Consider the following 20277-nt stretch of genomic DNA (forward strand, 5'->3'; position numbering starts at 1 on the left):
TTGCTTAATATCTTTAGTATCGCAAATGATTAAAGGGGTCTGGATCGCTCAAAATAAAGAAGGGGGATTTGTTGAGGGCTTTTTGACAAGCAATGGGCATGTGAGAGATCCAAGACTCTTGCCATTGGTTAGAGTTCGCAGTGAGGACTAATGGCCTAGTTCCAGTTACTTCAGAGCAAAGTTGTGGCCACGTATGCGGAAGTTCTGCAAGTGGAAAACAACTCCCGGATGCTGAAGAAAGAACTAATCAGCTAGTGTTGCTCCCAGATACTGAAGAAGTTACCAATCAGCTGTCTTTGCATTATGTGTAGAAGCCAATCATTGTACACCTTAAGCGCGTGACCAAGCTTGGAGGCTATAAAAGGCAGTGCTCTGAAGTGAATAAACGTCAGTTTCTGATTACATTAATCAGCGTGCTGTCCGTTGATCTTCCGCAGTGAGTAGTTGCATTCTCTTCCCTTGTTATTTCCCTTATCGTTATTATTATTGGTGGTAGCAGTACTGGTTTGTGTTATATCTTAGTTACTGGACTGCTCTTATCTCAACCTGTGGGAGTTACATTCTTTCAATTGTCCTCTCCATCCCTCCGGGAGCAGGGGGTGGGAGGGGAGGGGGGGGGGGGAGGAGTGACCTGTTCAGTCACTTCTCTAGAAAATGTTACTGACACCATCGCAATCTCAATAATTCTACCCTAAATGTTATCAATACTTGGCTGAGTAGGTGAACAGTGGGATTCTATGGCTGTGGGAACTAGGATGGTGCATGTGGAAATCACCCTTTAAGGAACTGTCACATGGTGTTTACTTCTCTCTATTGGACTGATTCTGAATCAAGCAGCTGCCAAGCCTCTCTTTGTTCATATCTGTTTCTAATTTGAAGCTTTACTTAATGAAATGAGGATGAGTATATACCTAGATTTCTTTCAAAAAGGATAAATATTTATTTCCAGAAGTCTTTAGATAGGATTTTGACCTACTTTTCAGAAACTGGAAGTGGGCAATATCTATCTACCCAACCGCTTCTGTGCAACCTGGAAAGTTTCTTCCTTTCTTCCTCTGACACATCACAAAAATGTTCTGTCCAGTGTATAGAGATATGCTGTAAAAATCTAGTAATGTAAAGCAACCCCAGATCTTCTGTGCAAGTCTCAGATTCCCCCACTTCATCTGTAGTTTAATAAGTCAGTCTCTTGCCAGTTTGTAAAATGCTGTTGCTGCTTTCTGCTCCCACACTGTGATACTTCATTTCTGTTTGATAAGACTCTTCCCCTGGGAGGCTTTCCTTCATTCCAGATGGGCATCTGAGTATCAGCCTGAGCAGTAAACCTGTGTTGCTCTTATAAAATCATCAACAGTTTCAATAAATGAGATGGGATATTTTTGGTTTCTCAAGCAGTTGACATAGGACCATGTTACTGATACCAGCAAGTAGAGACCTTTCTTAAGTTTTACATGGGACGGGAGCCCTCATAGTGACTGACACCCTACCAGAGCTGTGTCCCACCCTGTAAGATAAGCAGTAATGCTTGTTGATGTTTGCTGATTATGGAGCGTGCTTTACATTCATGCTTAACCTGTGCAATGGCATCAGTAGTCAAGTCCATCTTTCGATCATGAGCCCATTTGTACTTGCATGCCTTCCTAGATGTCCTGATGTGTCATGGGCACACTGAGCTGTAAATAGCTCACCCTTATGTTCCCAGTCCAGCTCAACCTCAGCCAGTTCAATTCCAGCAGCTTGGTCTACCTGCTCATTGTTTCAGTGTTCTTCAGTGTCAGGTTTTGGGCATGTGAGCATCTATGTGACATACTTTTACAACCAGGTTCTCTACCTGAGCAGCAATATCTTGCCATAATTCTGCAGCCCAGATGGGATTACCTCTGCACTGCCAATTTTTCTGCTTCCATTGCTGCAACCGCCCCCACAGGGCATTTACCACCATCCACGAGTCAGTACAGAAATAAAGCATTGGTCATTTTTCTTGTCCAGCAATGTCTAAAGCCAGATGCATATCTTTCACCTCTGCAAACTGACTCGATTCACCTTGTCCTTCCGTGGTTTCTGCAACAAATGGTAGGGCGCTGTTTCCACCCTTGGGGCAATAGATTCCAAGTGTACTGGACAAAACTCCAAGTGAAAGCAAACTGTGGCCTGCACTCTGCTATCAGAGAGATCAAGAAAAACACATTAGTGATATCAGTTGTGTCATATGCCTTGGCTGCCTTTGACTGTAGTTCATATTAGAGTTTTAGCATGTCTCTTATGGCAGCTTTCAGCTGTGGCATGACTTCGTTCAGGCCTCAATAGTCCACTGTTAGCCTCCACTCTCCCTTAGATGTTTGCACTGGCCATATAGGTTCCGGCAGCGTCCAGTGAGCTCTCGCTGGCCCGTGAAAATCCGGGGGAGAGGGTGTAAGTCTCGCGCCGGGCCGTACCCATATCCGCAGCAGGTCTCCAAGGTGAACAGCCTCTGGCATGTTGGAACAATGTAGGTAAGGGAAGTCGGCAAGCCGGATCCGTAACTTCGGGATAAGGATTGGTTCTAAGGGCTGGGTCGGTTGGGCTGGGGCGGGAAGAGGGGCTGGGCGCGCGCTGCCGCTGGAGGAGGCAGTGCATCGGCCCAGCTGCGGCGGCCCGCCCCTCCCTCCGCCCGCTGCCGCTCCCGTCGCCCGTCGCCGCGCGCGCCACCGCCTCCCGGCCCTCGTCGGCGCGCGGCGTCTGCAGGGGTGGGTCCCCGGGGGGATCCCTGGGCCGGCGCCCCGCCTCGGCCGGCGCCTAACAGCCGGTTTAGAACTGGTGCGGACCAGGGGAATCCGACTGTTTAAAACAAATGTGAAATACGAACTCACTCCTCTAAACGAGATAACAAGGTTTTATTGAGGGACAAAGTCAATAAAGCAAAAGCAACAGCGCTGGTCTCATGACCTTAGCCAGAGGAGCAACTAATTAGTATTTGTTACAGGTTTATATACTTTCACTATTGCATTATGTGACATGGGGGGCACAAAATTACAAAATGGAATATATAAACCTTTAGAATCAGTTTTAAGTAATGTTAAGTTTGATGGCTTTGTAACAGTAGCAATGGAAAATTACTGAGGTGCATGATACATAGAAAAAAATAGAGTGCAGCTAGAGAGCATACTGAGAATTCTCACACAAGATAAATCGTTATAGTTGACATAGTTTTAAGAAAAACAGTCTAGAAGAACAGGACACAGGGATAAGGAGTATCTGGGAATGGCAGGTGTCCAGGATGGGCTACAGTTAAACTAACTGATAAGTAGGAGGATAGGAGGATTATTATGTCTCTGGTGCTAAAGAACCAATTAAACTGGTATGGGCATCTACTGAGCATGCTCCAAAGGCTGCCAGAAGTGATGAAGATTGCTGGAAGAAGTAAACGACCCTCAGAGACCACCATCACAATTCTGTACGCCTGCGGGGAACTTTCTGGAAAATGACGTAATGTATGTATGCCCAGGGACTATATAAGGACAGCTTGTGTAGCAACAGGGAGACACGTTAGGAGGAGCTATCCCCCGTGTCTCCCGGTGCCGCAATAAAGAATACCTGCTTGTCAGCTTGAAAACTTTGTTGGCAAGTTTGTTCCTGGAGTTTTCTCCGAATCAATCAGTCACATGCATATTCATAATTCCCTCGTATAGGCGAGGAATATTATAACTAGTTCCAGGAACTTATTATCATAAGTCTCCTCCTCTTGTATCTGCGCACTGCTCTCCGGTGATTGTGGGCAGGGGTCTTGGGGATGAAGTAAGCAGTCTTCCTTGTAATAAAAGAGATAATGTTTGTTAATCAAATCCTGCTTATGCTAGTAGAAAAACCAGATGTCAGCCTTGAACACAGAAGGAGTAGGCCTTGTATTAACCACAGACATCTGGTAATGTAAACAATGCTTGTGCAAGCTTTGTACTTATGCAAGATATGACGAACTACGCATGTGTTAAGCAAAGGTCACAAGACGGTTACAAGACAAAGACTCGGGGCCTTCATCCCAGCGACCACCAAGAGGCAGAAAAAGACCCCCTAGCAACAAACTGGCACAGATGCAGAGTACACCACGGAAGGACACATATACCGGGAGTAGAGGACTATAAGAACCACAACCACGAGAAAGGGGGTTGCGTGCCGTTGGTGGAGCAGAGGCTCCCCGGCTGCCCAGTGCTGTTTTGCTTGCTATCGCTTGCCAAATTTATTGTAATAAATTGATATATCATTTTACTTAATTGACTGCCTGATTTTATCTGAGCACTCTATAACATTCCTTACATTGTACTTTTTACCTTTGGCACAGTTGGACGCCCCAGTAATCACACAACTAACTGAAACCAGCCATATCTGTAATTCTTCTGATAACTAGCAAAGTTTTAAAACAGTGCGACCTTCCTGCAAAATTCATTGCAGGATGGGCAGACAAGGAGTTTCCCAAGCTAGCAGATGTTTGGGAGGCTCTGTCTCTAAACTAACTGATAAGTAGAAGGATGGTCTGAAATAACTCATTCATGTTTAGTGGGGCCACTAAATCCTGTTATCTCACCACAGACTTACAACACAAACATTGTTCTTTAAAGCTAAAGATACTTTAGAAGACTAGCGTAAAACAATTGACTCATGTTTAGTGGAGCCACTACATTCCACAGACTTATAACATAAACACTGTTCTCTTTCTACAACCTAAGTTAAGCTAAAACGTACTTTAACTCTATGTTGTTCAGGCACTAGCTTTTCTTATATCAAGCCTCCCCCTTCTTTCTTTTACTTTTACAAATTCTTTTGCTATGTGACTCCGTTTTGCTCAAGAGTTCCAGCCCTTCTTTAACTTGTTGTCTAATCTTGTGTCTTTAGCGAGCTTTGTTTCTGTTATTGCAAACTCGTACAGTTATATCCACATAACCACACCTATGATTTGCGAAAGCCAATACATTTATGTGTTTATCACACAAAGCAGCGCGAAGGGCCGTGGCGGTTGTTGACGTGATGTGATCTCTGCCCAGTGCTCTGAATGTCAAAATGAAGAAATTCAATGAAGCGCGAGTAAACGGCAGGAGTAACTACGACTCTCTTAAGGTAGCCAAATGCCTCGTAATCTAATTAGTGACATGCATGAATGGATGAACGAGATTCCCGCTGTCTCTACCTACTATCCAGCGAAACCACAGCCAAGGGAACGGGCTTGGCGGAATCAGCGGGGAAAGAAGACCCTGTTGAGCTTGACTCTAGTCTGGCGCTGTGAAGAGACATGAGAGGTGTAGAATAAATGGGAGGCTGGGTGTGCACTCAGTGGCCTGCCCGCCAGCGTCCTGGCCATCGGTGGAATACCACTACTCTGATCGCTTTTTCACTTACCCAGCGAGGCAGGGGGGCGAGCCCCTAGGGGGGCTCTCACTTCTGGCGCCAAGCACCCAGCACATGCCGGGTGCAACCCGCTCCGGAGACAGCGGTAGGTGGGGAGTTTGACTGGGGCGGTACACCTGTCAAAGCGTAATGCAGGTGTCCTAAGGCAAGCTCAGGGAGGACGGAAACCTCCCACAGAGCAGAAGGGCAAAAGCTCACTTGATCTTGATTTTCAGTACAAAAACAGTCTGTGAAAGCGGGGCCTCATGGTCCTTCTGGCTTTTGGGGTTTTAAGCAGGAGGTGTCAGAAAAGTTACCACAGAGATAACTTGCTTGTGGTGGCCAAGCGTTCATAGCGACGTCGCTTTTTGATCCTTCGATGTTGGCTCTTCCTATCCTTGTGAAGCAGAATTCACCAAGTATTGGATTGTTCACCCACTAATAGGGAATGTGATCTGGGCTTAGACCATCATGAGACAGGTTAGTTTTACCTTACTGATGATATGTTGTTGCAATAGTAACCCTGCTCAGCACGAGAGGAGCCGCAGGTTCAGAACCCTGGTGCATGTGCTTGGCTGAGGAGCCACTGGCGCGAGGCTACCATCTGCAGGCTTATGACTGAACGCCAATAAGTCAGAATCCCACTAGGCGTTTGATGTTGTGCTGTTGTGACACTGGTCGCTAGAGATTGACCCAGGAGATGTCAGGCTTGCTCAGAATGCGTGGGTAAAGCCCATCCCAAATCTTCGTTAGCGAAGACAAGCCATCCTCATAGGAGAAGGAAAACTTCTAACTTCAAATCCGGGCAGATGGAGCTCGTCTAGCCGTGTTAGGTCTTCCTTCTAAGAGAAGGACACTCTTACAAAAACCTACAACCAGAGAACTTTGCTGTCACCGTCCTAGCTAGCTAGCTAGGCCATGGCAGATAAACCTCAGATGTAAAATAAAAATTCTTGCCTATGTTAAGAGCATGAGACTCACAAAGTCCTTGGTCAGACTAAACATTTGAGCAGTAACTAAAAACATCAGTGTTATCAGCGCTGTTGCCAGGCTGAAAGTTAAAAACACAGTGCTACACGAGCTATTAAGAGGGAAAATAAATGGCTGCTACTGCTGAACTCAGGACAGTATCCACCCCTTATTCCATACCATTCACGTCATGCTCAGATCCCACATTTTCAATATACCATTACTCTTATATATACATACACACACACACAGAAAGGCAGAGAGATCATTCCTTAGTGCATGGACCAATACCTATAAAGCTGCTGAGTCCATCTGGTCCATGATGTCAGGCTCCATCTCTTGTTACAGTCTCTCAGAGCAGGAGAGGCTGTGTGCAGTGTTCACACTCGTGAATAACCTGGGCAATAGTGTCCATTGCTAAGTCCACTGCTCGATCATGAGTCCATCTCTATGTTGCATCTCTGCCCATGGGCCCACCAGGCTCAAAATAATTCACCCTCCCCTTCAGCAGTTTCTGCAACTTGTCACTGGGGACTCCATACAGCTGCCTTACACCTCTGACGCTTCCAAAGCACTGGAGGGGCCCAGTGGACCAGATACTTGCCCATACTGTCCACACACCCTGCCACTCATGACTGTCCAGCCTTGGGGAAAACCTCTTGGTCTTCCTCTATCGTCGTCTAAACCCTAGTCAAGACACAAACCCAAGTCTGCTTAAATTTCGAGATGAGACAAAATAGTTATGGGTAAAACACACTCTGTATGTGTGCCAACATGCTGATCCCCATCACAATCAGCAGGCAGATCCCAAGGGTACTCAAAGGCCATTCAAAACCTTCAGAACTCTCAAATGATGCTGCTGTACTTGTCACTGGGGCTGGTGCAGCTGCTGTGCTTGCCTGCGTTCTGAGCATGATGTGAATGGTATGGAATAATTGGTGGATACTATCCTGGGTTCAGCTATAGCAGTAATTTTTCTCCTTCCAAGTATTTTGCGCAGTGTTGTGTTTTCAACTTTAGCCTGAGAACACTGCTGATAACACCAATTGTTTTAGTCATTGCTAAGTAATGCTTACCCTGGTCAAAGACTTTGTCAGTCTCATGCTCTGCCAGTGAGGAGGGGCACAGGAAGCCGGGAGGAAGCAGAGACAGGCCACCTGACCCAAACTCGCCAAAGGGGTATTCCATACTACAGCACATCATGCCCACTATAAAAACTGTGGGGAGTTACCTGGAAAGGCCATATCACTGCTCAGGTCAGGATGGGTATTGATCAGTGGGTGGTGAGCAATAGTACGCTGCATGACTTCTGTTTATTGGATTTTTTTCCTTTTAGTTTTACATTCTCTCCCCTTGTTATTTCCCTTATCATTATTGTTATTAGTGGTAGGAGTGTGGTTCTGTATTATACCTTAGTTGTTGGTCTGTTCTTATATCAACTCGTGGGATTTATATTCTTTTGATTCTTTTCCCCATCCCTCTGGGAGTGGGAGGGGAGGAAGGAAGGGGGCAAGTGAGTGAGCAGCTGTGTGCTTCTAAGTTACCATCTGGGCTTAAACCACGACAGTCTATTATAGAATCACAGTATCATAGAATAGTTAGAGTTGAAAATCATAGAATCATAGAATAGTTAGGGTTGGAAAGGACCTCAAGATCATCCAGTTCCAACCCCCCTGCCATGGGCAGGGACACCTCACACTAAACCATCCCACACAAGGCTTCATCCAACCTAGCCTTGAACACCGCCAGTGATGGAGCACTCACAACCACCCTGGGCAACCCATTCCAGTGCCTCACCACCCTATCAGGAAAGAATTTCCTCCTTATATCCAATCTAAACTTCCCCTGTTTAAGTTTTAACCTGTTACCCCTTGTCCTGTCACTATAGTCACAAATGAAGAGCCCCTCCCCATCATCCTTATAGCCCCCCTTCAGATACTGGAAGGCTGCCATGTAGTCTCCACACAGCCTTCTCTTCTCCAGGCTGAACAGCCCCAACTTTCTTAGTCTGTCTTCATACAGGAGGTGCTTCAGTCCCCTGATCATCCTCGTGGCCCTCCTCTGGACTTGCTCCAACAGTTCCATATCCTTTTTATGTTGAGAACACCAGAACTGTACACAGTACATCAAGTGAGGTCTCACAAGGGCAGAGTAGAGGGGCAGGATCACCTCCTTCGACCTGCTTGTCACACTTCTTTTGATGCAGCCCAGGATACGGTTGGCTTTCTGGGCTGCAAGTGCACACTGCCAGCTCATGCTAAGTTTCTTTTGGACCAACACCCCCAAGTCCTTCTCTGCAGGTCTGTTCTGAATCTCTTCTCTGCCCAACCTGTAGCTGTGCCTGGGATTGCTCCGACCCAGGTGTAGGACCTTGACTTGGCATGGTTGAATTTCATAAGGTTGGCATCAGCCCACCTCACAAGCGTGTCAAGGTCCCTCTGGATGGCATTCCTTCCCTCCAGCATATCAACCGAACCACACAGCTTGGTGTCATCAGCAAACTTGCTGAGGGAGCACTTAATCCCACTGTCCATGTCACTGACAAAATGACCGGTCTCAACACTGATCCCTGAGGGACACCGCTCGTTACTAGTCTCCAGCCGGACATTGAGCCATTGACCACAACTCTTTGTGTGCAGCCATCCAGACAGTTCTTTAGCCACCGAGTGGTCCACCTATCAAATTGATGCCTCTCCGGTTTACAGACAAGGATGTCATGCGGGACAGTGTCGAAAGCTTTGCACAAGTCCAGGTAGATGATGTCAACGGCTCTACCCCTGTCCATCATAGAAGGCTACCAAATTGGTCAGGCAGGATTTCCCCTTAGTGAAGCCATGCTGGCTGTCACCAAGCACCTTGTTGTTTTTCATGTGCCTTAGCATGCCTTCCAGGAGAATGTGCTCCAAGATTTTGCCAGGCACAGAGGTGAGACTGACTGGCCTGCAGTTCCCTGGGTCATCCATTTTCCCCTTCCTGAAAGTGGGGATTATATTTCCTCTTTTCCGGTCGTCAGGAACTTCACCTGACTGCCGTGATTTTTCAAATATGACGGCCAGTGGCTTAGCAACTTCATTTGCCAGCTCCTTCAGGACCTGCGGGTGGATTTCATCAGGTACCATGGACTTGTGTACATTCAGATTTTTAAGATGGTCTCGAAGCAGATCCTCTCTTACAGTGGGCCCAAGGTCTTCATTCTCACAGTCCCTGCATCTGCCTTCCAAGACTTGGGTGGGGCGGTCAGAGCGTTTGCCAGTGAACACTGAGGCAAAGAAGTCATTGAGAACATCAGCCTTCTCCAAATCCAGGGTAGCCAGTTCTCCTGATAGGTTCTGGAGAGGTTCCACATGGTTCCTAGTCTGTCTTTCTTTTGCAGTGTACCTATGGAATCCCTTCCTGTTTTCTTTCACGTCCCTAGGCAAGTTTAATTCTATCTGGGCCTTAGCTTTCCTAACCTGGTCCCTAGCTTCCCGGACAACATCCCTGTATTCTTCCCAGGCCTCCTGCCCTTGCTTCCACCTTTTATAAGACTCTTTTTTCATTTGAATTTTCCTCAGCAGCTCCTTATCCATCCTAGGAAGTCTCCTGGCCCCCTTGCTGAACTTACTTCTAGCTTGGATGCAGCACTCCTGATCTTATATCAGGTGATCCTTGAATTTCAACCAACATTCTTGGGCCCCCCTGCCCTCTAGGGCTATATCCCATAGAACCTTACGAAGCAGGTTCCTGAAGAGGCCAAAGTCTGCTCTCTTGAAGTCCAGGGCAGTGAGCTTGCTACATGCTCTTCTCACTGTCCTGGGGACCTCGAACTCAACCATCTCACGATCGCTACAACCAAGTCTCCCCTGGAGTGTCATATTTCCAACCAGCCCCTCCCTGTTGGTGAGCACGAGGTCAAGCATGGCACCTCTCCTTGTCAGCTCCTCTATTACTTGCAGAAGGTAGTTGTCTTCCACGTAGTCGAGGAACCTCCTGGATTGCTTGTGCAGGGCTGTACTGTCCCTCCAACAGATATCAGGGTGGTTGAAGTCCCCCATGAGGACAAGGGCCTGTGAACATGAGGCTGTTCCTATCTGTGTATAGAGCACTTCATCCACAGAGTCCTCTTGATCAGGCGGTCTGTAACAGATCCCCACAGCAATGTCTCCCATAGCTGTTTTCCCTTTAACCCTGACCCACAAACTCTGTAAACTGCTCACCTGTCCCCAGACAGTTCCATACTCTCCAGCCTATCTCTAACATAAAGGGCAACTCCCCCTCCCTGTCTGCCAGGCCTATCTTTTCTAAAGAGCCTGTAACCTTCCATTCCAACACTCCAGTTGTAGGAGCCATCCCACCATCTTTCTGTGATACCTATTATATCATACCCCTGTAGATGTGCACACATCTCTAATTCCTCTTGTTTGTTCCCCATACTATGGGTGTTTGTATAGAGGCATCTGAGCTGAGCTCCAAATTAAGCCAGCTTACTGGCTGAAGCAGCTGACATATCTCTACATTGTTCCGAGCATTTATTATAGGTGCTGGCAACTGACTGGGTGTGTTGGGATGGAATGATGCCCCCCCCCTCCCCCAACACATATAGTTTAAAGCATCTTCGACCAGCCTGGCAAGCCTTCCACCAAAACAGCTCTTCCCCTTCGTTGTCAGACCAGCTCCATCAGCCTCCAGTAGACCTGGCCTCCCAAATTGAGTCCCATGTTTTAAATACCCAAACTCCTGACTATGACACCACCATTTTAATAATTTATTAACCTGGCCAATCCTCATAGCTTTTTTAAGGTCCTCCCCTGTATCCTGGAGAATTGACGAAAAGACTATCTGATCTCCAGCGCCCCTAACCACCTCTCCCAGGGCTCTGTAGTCCTTCTTAATGTTCTCTGGGCTACTGTTGTCTGTAGCAATAGCACCTACATGGATGACTACAAGTGGGTAATAGTCCGTGAGACTTACTAGAGCAGGCAGCCTCTCTGCAACACTCCTGATCTGTGCCCCTGGTAGGCAACACACCTCCCTTGAGACTGGGTCAGGCCGACAGATGGGTGTCTCTGTGCCTTTCAAAGTAGAGTCTCTTACTACTGTGACCCGCCACTTTTTCCTGGCAGCATCAGTAGTGATCTTCTGTACCAGTGCATCAGCACATTGTTCATGTGGCAAGGTGTGTGTTTCTTCATTAGCCCCCTGCAGAACTGCAAAGCAGTTCTGGGTGTGGACATCAGATTTAGGAGGAAGCCCCTTGCTTTTAATTGTCCTCTTCCTCCTTTTTTTGTTGTTTTTTTTTTTTTTTTTGTTACTAGTTCCTGGCTTCCTGGGTTACTAGTTACTAGTACTGGGTTACTAGTTACTAGTTCCCAGCCTCTTTCTTTCCCCCATGAGGTACAATGGGCGCTTGAGCCCCCTGCACAGTTTGAGCCTGGAGCAAGCAGTCCTACTTCCTCTCAGCTTCCCTGACATCTTTTAGCCTATTTTGGGGCTTTTTTTTTGGTGGTGTTTGTTTTAGATCAGACCACTGTCTGAAATAACCTGCTGAGGCAAATGAGAACTTACTTACGTAAACAGCTACTAGAGTCCTGAGGGCTCCATACATTTTTTAGTTCAATTCTTTTTTCAACATGGTGCCATATTGAAGCCATAACAATAAATGCACTGCAATGGGGGAATACTCCAGTATAGGAATCATGATTACATATGGTAGCCCTCCATATTGTCTCATATTAGTACTCGCCAACAAGGAGGGTTTGGTCGAAGTGGTGACGGTCAATGGCAGCCTTGGCTGCAGTGACCATGAGATGGTGGAGTTTAGGATCCTGTGTGGGAGGAATAGAATACCTAGCAAAGCCACAGTTCTGGATTTCCGAAGGGCCAACTTTGGCCTCTTCAGTCAACTGCTAAGGGAAGTCTCATGGGAAAGTGTACTAGGCGGTAAAGGGGCTCAAGATAGTTGGTTAGCATTCAAGGACCGCTTCTTCCAAGCTCAGGATCGGAGCGTCCCAATGAGTAGGAAGTCAAGTAAGGGATCTAGGAGACCGGCGTGGTTAAACAAGGAGCTACTGGGCAAACTCAAGTGGAAAAGGAGAATCTATGGATTATGGAAGGAGGGGCTGGCCACTTGGGAGGAATATAGGACAGTTGTTAGAGGATGTAGGGAGGCAATTAGGACAGCTAAGGCCTCCTTGGAACTCAATCTTGCTAGTCGGGTTAAAGACAATAGAAAGGGCTTCTTCAAATACATAGCAAATAAAACTAAAACAAGAGGCAATATAGGCCCACTGCTGAACGAAGTGGGTACCCTGGAGACAGAGGATATAAAGAAGGCAGAGGTGCTGAATGCCTTCTTTGCCTCTGTCTTTACTCCTGCAGACTCTCCCCGAGGGCCCCGGATTTCTATAGCCCCAGAAGGAGTCAGGACAAAGGAGGAGTTTGCTTTGGTAGATGAGGATTGGGTTAGGGATCAGCTATGCAAACTGGACATCTGTAAATCGATGGGTCCGGATGGAATGCACCCACGGGTGCTGAGGGAGCTGGCGGAGGTCATTGCTAGGCCACTTTCCATCATCTTTGGTAAGTCGTGGGAAATGGGCAAGGTGCCTGAGGATTGGCGGATGGCAAAGGTCACACCAATCTATAAGAAGGGCAAGAAGGAGGACCCGGGTAATTATAGACCGGTCAGCCTTACCTCCATCCCTGGAAAGATGATGGAACAACTTATTCTTGACTCCATCACTAGGCATATCAAGGATGAGGGGGTCATTAAGAACAGCCAACATGGTTTTATGAGGGGGAAGTCATGTATGACCAACCTTATAGCCTTCTATGAGGAAGTGACTAGGTGGAGGGATGATGGTACAGCGGTAGATGTGGTTTTTCTTGATTTCAGTAAGGCATTTGATACTGTCTCCCACAGCATCCTCATAGATAAGCTGAGGAAGTGTGGGCTTGACGATCAAGTAGTGAGGTGGATCGAGAACTGGTTGAAAGGAAGAAGGCAGAGAGTTGTGGTCAATGGCGCAGAATCTAGCTGGAGGTCTGTGACTAGTGGAGTTCCTCAGGGGTCGGTGCTGGGACCGGTGCTGTTTAATATTTTCATCAATGACCTGGATGAGGGAACTGAGTGCACCCTCAGCAAGTTTGCTGATGACACAAAACTGGGAGGAGTGGCTGACACACCAGAGGACTGTGCTGCCATTCAGCGAGACCTGGACAGGCTGGAGAGTTGGGCGGGGAGAAACTTGATGAAATTTAACAAGGGCAAGTGTAGAGTCTTGCATCTGGGGAAGAACAACCCCATGTACCAGTACAGGTTGGGGGTTGACCTGCTGGAAAGTAGTGAAGGGGAAAGGGACCTGGGGGTCCTGGTGGATAGGAGGATGACCATGAGCCAGCAATGTGCTCTTGTGGCCAAGAAGGCAAATGGCATCTTAGGGTGCATTAGAAAGGGAGTGGTTAGTAGGTCAAGAGAGGTTCTCCTCCCCCTCTACTCAGCCTTGGTGAGGCCGCATCTGGAATATTGCGTCCAGTTCTGGGCCCCTCTGTTCAAGAAGGACAGGGAATTGCTTGAAGGAGTCCAGCGCAGAGCCACAAAGATGATTAAGGGAGTGGAACATCTCCCTTATGAGGAGAGGCTGAGGGAGCTGGGTCTCTTTAGCTTGCAAAAGAGGAGACTGAGGGGTGACCTCATCAATGTTTACAAATATGTGAAGGGTAGGTGTCAGGATGATGGAGCTAGGCTTTTTTCAGTGATATCCAGTGATAGGACAAGGGGCAATGGGTGTAAACTGGAACATAGGAAGTTCCACGTTAACATCAGGAAGAACTTCTTTACTGTAAGAGTGACAGAGCACTGGAACAGGCTGCCCAGGGGGGTTGTGGAGTCTCCTACACTGGAGATATTCAAGGCCCGCCTGGACAAGTTCCTGTGTGATGTACTGTAGGTTACCCTGCTCTTGCAGGGGGGTTGGACTAGATGATCTTTTTAGGTCCCTTCCAACCCTTGGGATTCTGTGATTCTGTGATTCTGTGAACAACAGTGTGTGATCAACAAATAGTTGAGCAGTGTTCCCTTTCAGTTTTTTTTTTCCTCTTCCTTTCATAGTACTAATGATGGGCATACAAATTTTGCATCTGTCTTATCAATGGCATGGAATCCACTGACACACCCCCCTCCACCCCACCCCCCCCCCCCATCAGCTTAACCTTAATGAAATGGCTCTGCTCTGAGGCTCCAATGAACTCTAGTAAGCAAGAATTGCATGTTTTACTGGGATGTAACCTTAACTGTCAGTTGTATGGACCACACATAAATACCACTGTCAATTTCTTCACTGTGGTAGTTTATTTTTATTTTTTTAAATTAGTTCTTGGTTTTGGTTTTTGGGGTGTTTTTTCCAGAAACATGTTCCAAACATACCTATCCCAGAATCTCAAAGTCCTCAAACTCCAAGCCTTCAGGTTCAGTAAAGATGCTACTGTTTTTTCTGACTAGTGCCAAAGCCATTAGAACTTGTATGAGTTGTCAATAGCTAGCAGGAGAGCATAAACAGCAGCTCAGTAGCCAGGTAAATAAGCAAAAGCCTATTCCACTGACCTCACTGCCTTTTTACTGTGTTTTGGCCCTTTGCTACTCTGACGGCTGTGCACACTTATGAGAAGGGTTTCTGATCTGTTGCACCCAAAGGAGCAAAGATATCCAGCAGTGGCCCCTAATGCAAGCAACTGCACATGTCCTTGCCATTGCATACTGCCAGAGCATTACTCGTGGGGTGGGGGACTTCAGGCAGAAGACTGGCTTTACCTGTGGTTACCCTCCACAAATTATGTAATTCAGTGTTGGATTCCACAAAAAAAAAAAACCCTGGGAAACTGCAGTCTTCTAAAAGGCACCCTCAGCTTGCTTAGCTGCAAGTCTAGGTGTGAAGAGAGAGACTTTTGTCAGGGGCATATCTGCAGCAACAGCATACGTACTCAAGCAATCTCATACCTATCCCATTCTCCTCCTGTGGCAAGCATGCTAAACCCTTCCCCTTGTCAGGGGCTCTGGTGCAGAGCTCACACTGCTCCACTCCAAACACAAGATGCATACTGAATATGCATTTCTTAAACTGACAGCATCTTTTAAGTTGCTGAGAAACAATGCAGATGTTGTAATAACATGAGTCATTAGGTTTTAGTGAACTGTTAAAATAAAAGCAAAATGGCTTTTTGCCTCTGTTTTGTAACAAGCGATACCCTGGTGCTGCTGTCAAGGTCACCACTGCCAAATACTACTGAGTTCTGGAATTCACCCAATCCCTTTTTGGCTTCTGAAATGCTCTGTGCAAGCACCTAGGATCAGCTAAGGAGGACTGTGAGTTTCATGAGCAGTAAAGTCATGAGAATAGGACAGAAATGTTTTTAAAAGACTGAAAAGTCAATAATGAAATTCATTAGAGGAGCATCAAAATGTCCATTGTTGTGGTTTAAACAAAGTCAGCCATAAATCATGCAGTCGCTCTCTCACTTCCCCCATTCTTGCCCTCCCCCTACACCCAGAGGGACGTAGAGGAGAACTGAAAAGAATGCAAATCCCATGGGTTGAGATAAGAACAGTTTAGTAACTAAGGTATAACATAAATCACTACTGCTACCACCAATAATAATAATGACGGAGGAAATAACAAGGGAAGAGAATACAACACCTCACCACCAGCCAACCGATAACTCATCCCACCCCAGCCAACCGAGAACCGACCGATACCTACTCCAACCCCACAGTCCTAGCCCTTCTGGGTAACTCCCCGTTACATCCTGGGCATGACATGGTGTGGTATGGAATACCTCTTCAGCTAGTTTGGTTCAGGTGTCCTGTCTCTGTTTCCTCCTGGCTTCCCCTCCTCCCTGGCAGAGCATGAGGCTCAGAAAGTCCTTGGTCAGACTAAAACATTTGTGTTATCAGCTCTGTTCCCAGGCCACAACTCAAAACACAGTGCTGCACCTGCTACTAAGAAGGAGAAAAATGACTGCTACTGCTGAACCCAGGACATCCATTCACACCAGGCTTTTGTTTTTATTTGGGTGAGGGTTTGAAGCAAAATCAGTATTAGAGATGCAACTTGCCAAGTCTGTCACTGAGTGTTAAGCTAATCTCCCACTGACTTTTGTGGTAGTTCTCCTTTCAGGGTCATGGAAAATGGCCAAGGACTCTGAAGCAGGTGGCAGTGTCCCAAAAAATATTAGAAATGGAAAACCAGAACAAACAGCATTAGGCATGTTGGGGCTCAAATCCTGTTGAAAGACCATGGGCAGCAGACCACAGCTAAAGCTATGAGAGAAGGAATGGAGAGCTGAGATAGGATATGCTCTTGAAGTCAATTCACTTTCCCTGCAGATGTGTCTATGTGTCCTGGGTTCAGCTATAACAGGTTTTTTTCTCCTTAGTAGCTGGTGCAGTGCTGTGTTTTCAACTTTAGCCTGAGAACACTGCTGATAACACACCAATGTTTTGAGTTGTTGCTAAGTAATGCTTACCCTGATCAAGGACTTTTCAGTCTCTCATGCTCTGCCAGTGAGAAGGGGCATGGGAAACCAGGAGGAAGCAGAGACAGGGCACCTGACCCAAACTAGCCAAAGGGGTATTCCATACCACAGCAAGTCATGCCCAGTATATAAACTGGGGGGAGATACCTAGAAGGCCCAGATCGCTGCTCAGGTCGGACTGGGTATTGGTTGGTGGGTGGTGAGCAATTGTATTGTGCATCACTTGTGTTAAGTGTTATCTTTTTCTTTTCCCTTTTAGTTTTATATTCTCTCCCCTTGTTATTTCCCTTATCATTATTATTATTGGTGGTAGTAGTAGTGGTTTTGTATTATGCCTTGATTATTGGACTGTTCTTATCTCAACCCATGGGATTTGCATTCTTTTGATTCTCCTCCCCATCCCTCTGGGAGGGGGGGGGAGGGATGAAGGGGTTGAGTGAGCAAGTGACTGCGTGGTTCTGAATTACCATCTGGGCTTAAACCACAACACCATGCAATTAGAAGCAAGCCTGGGCTACTGCATTTGGCATTTGCAGGTATGGGTGACCCTAATATATCTATGACTCTTCCTGCTCATAAAAATTCTCCAGCAGGATGATGACTTTTTCACACCTGAGCTGACATTCAAATGCAACCCTTATGCGACTTTAAGCATCTTTTCTTTTTCTTTGTAAAGAACTTTAATTATTGTTTCTCTATCAGATGACTGCCGTTTTATGCCAGTCACCTGCTGTCTGGCAGTAGCAGATGGCATGGCTTGCAAGGCATTAGAAGGAAACTTCGCACAAGTCACAAATATACAGTGAATTCTGAAGCTGGAAATATTTGTCACTCTGCATTTCAAGTAGCACCAATGCGCAGAGTCCCCTAGCTGTCTGTGCCTTGTGGAAGAATTTCTGGAAATTGAGGGGAGAAAAAAACTTTTAAATGAACCATAAAATATCTGTTCCTAGAGTTCTTCAACTCAGAGAAGACGTTTTTAACAGACAAAGGAAGTCTCTGAGGAAGACATTTTTCCCAACTGAGCAATGTTGTGTTTGAGAAGCAGAAGCCTTTTTCATCAACATTTCTGGGTATACATGGCAGGAAAGGTCTGGTGTATTCTAATTCCTTCCTTCCTTCCTTCCCTCCTTCCCTCCTTCCCTCCTTCCCTCCCTCCCTCCCTCTGTCCTGGGTTTACCAGGAGCCGTTTTGCTCCTTCTTAGTAACTAGTGCAAGCTCTGTGTTTTGACTTCCAGCCTGGTCAGAGAGCTGATAACACCGATTGTTTTTAATTGTTGTTGAGTAATGTTTATTCTGGCCAAGGACTTTGTGAGTCTCATGCTCTGCCGGGGATGAGGGGAGGCCGGGAGGAAGCAGAGACAGGACACCTGACCCAAACTAGCCAAAGAGGTATTCCATACCACAGCACGTCATGCCCAGGGAGGTAACTGGGAGTTACCTGGAAGGGCATGGTCTCTCTTCGGGGGGGTCAAACTCGTTTGGCGGTGGTATCGTATTCTCTTGTTATTTTCTCTTATCAGTATTATCACTGGTGGTAGCAGTAGTGATTTGTGTTATACCTTAGTTACTGGGCTGTTCTTATCTCAACCCGTGGGAGTTACATTCTCTTGATTCTCCTCTCCATCCCTCTGGGAGTGGGAAGGGTCGGGGGGGGGGGGGGGTGAGTGGACGAGCTGTGTGGATTGGTTTAAACCATGACACCCTCCCTCCCTCCTTCCCTCCCTCCTTCCCTTCCAGGTCACAAGATTCTTCACCACAGAAGTGATGTCTTAGAAACTGCAGTCCTGATAAATCCCTCAGATGAAGCAGTTAGTACTGAGGTAAGTCAGTCAGAAATACTTCACTGGATGTGTCATGAAAGTTCCATTAATTAGACAGTTTGAGAGCAGCTCCTAACTGTGGATGAAAGGACATGTTAGGAGCAAATATTATTAAAAACATCAGCCATCCCTTGTTTTCCTTCCTGATTTGCTGGACTCCTGATAAAGCATCAAAGGCATAGGACAGAAACATACCACTTATTCCAGCATGTGTTTCCTTGTAAAACAAAAAATTCCCTTTTTCATAAAGGAAGGTGTGGTGAAACTGCATCTGCTTTTCTTCTGCTCTTCCACTGTTTAGTAGGTCTAGATGCTTATATTGCATATAAAGAAGTGTCTGAAAAGAAACCACATGCCCTGAGATAAATTTAGGTCTTTGAGATGAATTACCATCTAAGTGGTGGTGACTCTAGGCTGATCTATGTGATTTGCCCTTCAAAAATCATGTGACATGTTCAATGACTCTGGAGAGTGCCCCAGAAAAGGACTGCCCATTCCTCATAAACTTGCTAGAATAGAGTCAAAGAACTGAGCGTGTAGCTCAAAGACAAACTTGACAAATATAGTTAGTGAGACTGAATGTTGTAAAAAATAGGGATAATTACATTGCTAGCCAGTGCTGGGAAGCACTGGCATAGTACAAGTTCTTTTGGGAAATGAAGTGGCTCTGCCTGCAGTAATTTGTGAAAAATATTTTTTCTTACCAACCTTAAGTGATATTAAACACAAACTGGAGGAACCATACCAAAACAAATGACATTTCTGAAGTTTTTAAAGTGCAAAGAAGTAAGTAACCTTAGTTAATGGCAGCTCATGCACTAAAAAATTATGTGTGAAAAATCTCTTATGTTGCGTTAGAGGCAGTTGGTAAGGAGCAAGGATGTCAGCTGGGTAGCAGCTCTTAGGTTTGTCTTTAATACACTCAGGTTTACAGAGTAAAATGCTACAAAGGATGGGGGAGGAACTGCCGGAAGAGCTGAAGGAACTGCCGAAAGTAGGGAAATGCTGCTTCTGTCACTGTTGTTTGTCATTCGTGTGATGGATGACTGTGGAGGATTGGCTTGTCGAAAAAGGTCAAAAGGTCACGTTCCCATCAACGAGCTGAAACAAGACATCTGTGTAGAACATGGTGCAAACCTCTCAGGCCAGATAATGAGGAAATGAAGGACACCGGCAAACAGCAACATACTATGACCAATCACAGCCAAGGCCACTAAGTGATAAGTGCATGAGAAGGAGGATGGTGGGGGGGTGCACTGTGTAGCTGCAAAAATATAGAGCTTACACAATGCCTTATTTGTGCCAGAACCAATCAAGTGCCTAGTATTTGCATATTCACTGTTATATTAACCGAAGGTAGAAGCCCAATAAACGAAGCTTGCTGTTAACTCATATTGAGTCGTCCAAGTCTTCCTTTCACGACAGATGACCACATGGAAAAACACGGACTAAGTCTAATTTGTCTAGGTTTGATGTTAATGATGTTTGTCTAGGTCACTGTTAACTTCCTTTCGCTAGACTGTGATAGGCAATCTTTTCTTCAATTTCATCTTGCCACATTGGTCACAACCAGAATTTACAAACTGAGATTTACCTTGGCTGGCTAAATGAGACTCTTACT

At 46.3% G+C, this 20277-nt stretch overlaps 1 long non-coding RNA gene across 2 annotated transcripts; it reads left to right on the forward strand.

Moving 5' to 3' along the window:
- Positions 1-398: 398 nt before the first annotated feature.
- LOC136004464 (uncharacterized) lies at positions 399-20028 on the forward strand. Of its 2 annotated transcripts, none has more exons than XR_010608461.1 (3): positions 399-436; positions 18574-18656; positions 19583-20028. It is a non-coding gene; the product is annotated as an uncharacterized LOC136004464 (long non-coding RNA). The 2 variants fall into 2 exon arrangements; XR_010608462.1 differs by lacking the exon at positions 399-436 and adding an exon at positions 17861-17924.
- Positions 20029-20277: the final 249 nt, after the last annotated feature.

This window comes from Lathamus discolor, chromosome W (genome assembly GCF_037157495.1).
Source record: "Lathamus discolor isolate bLatDis1 chromosome W, bLatDis1.hap1, whole genome shotgun sequence".
Taxonomy (NCBI): Eukaryota; Metazoa; Chordata; class Aves; order Psittaciformes; family Psittacidae; genus Lathamus; species Lathamus discolor.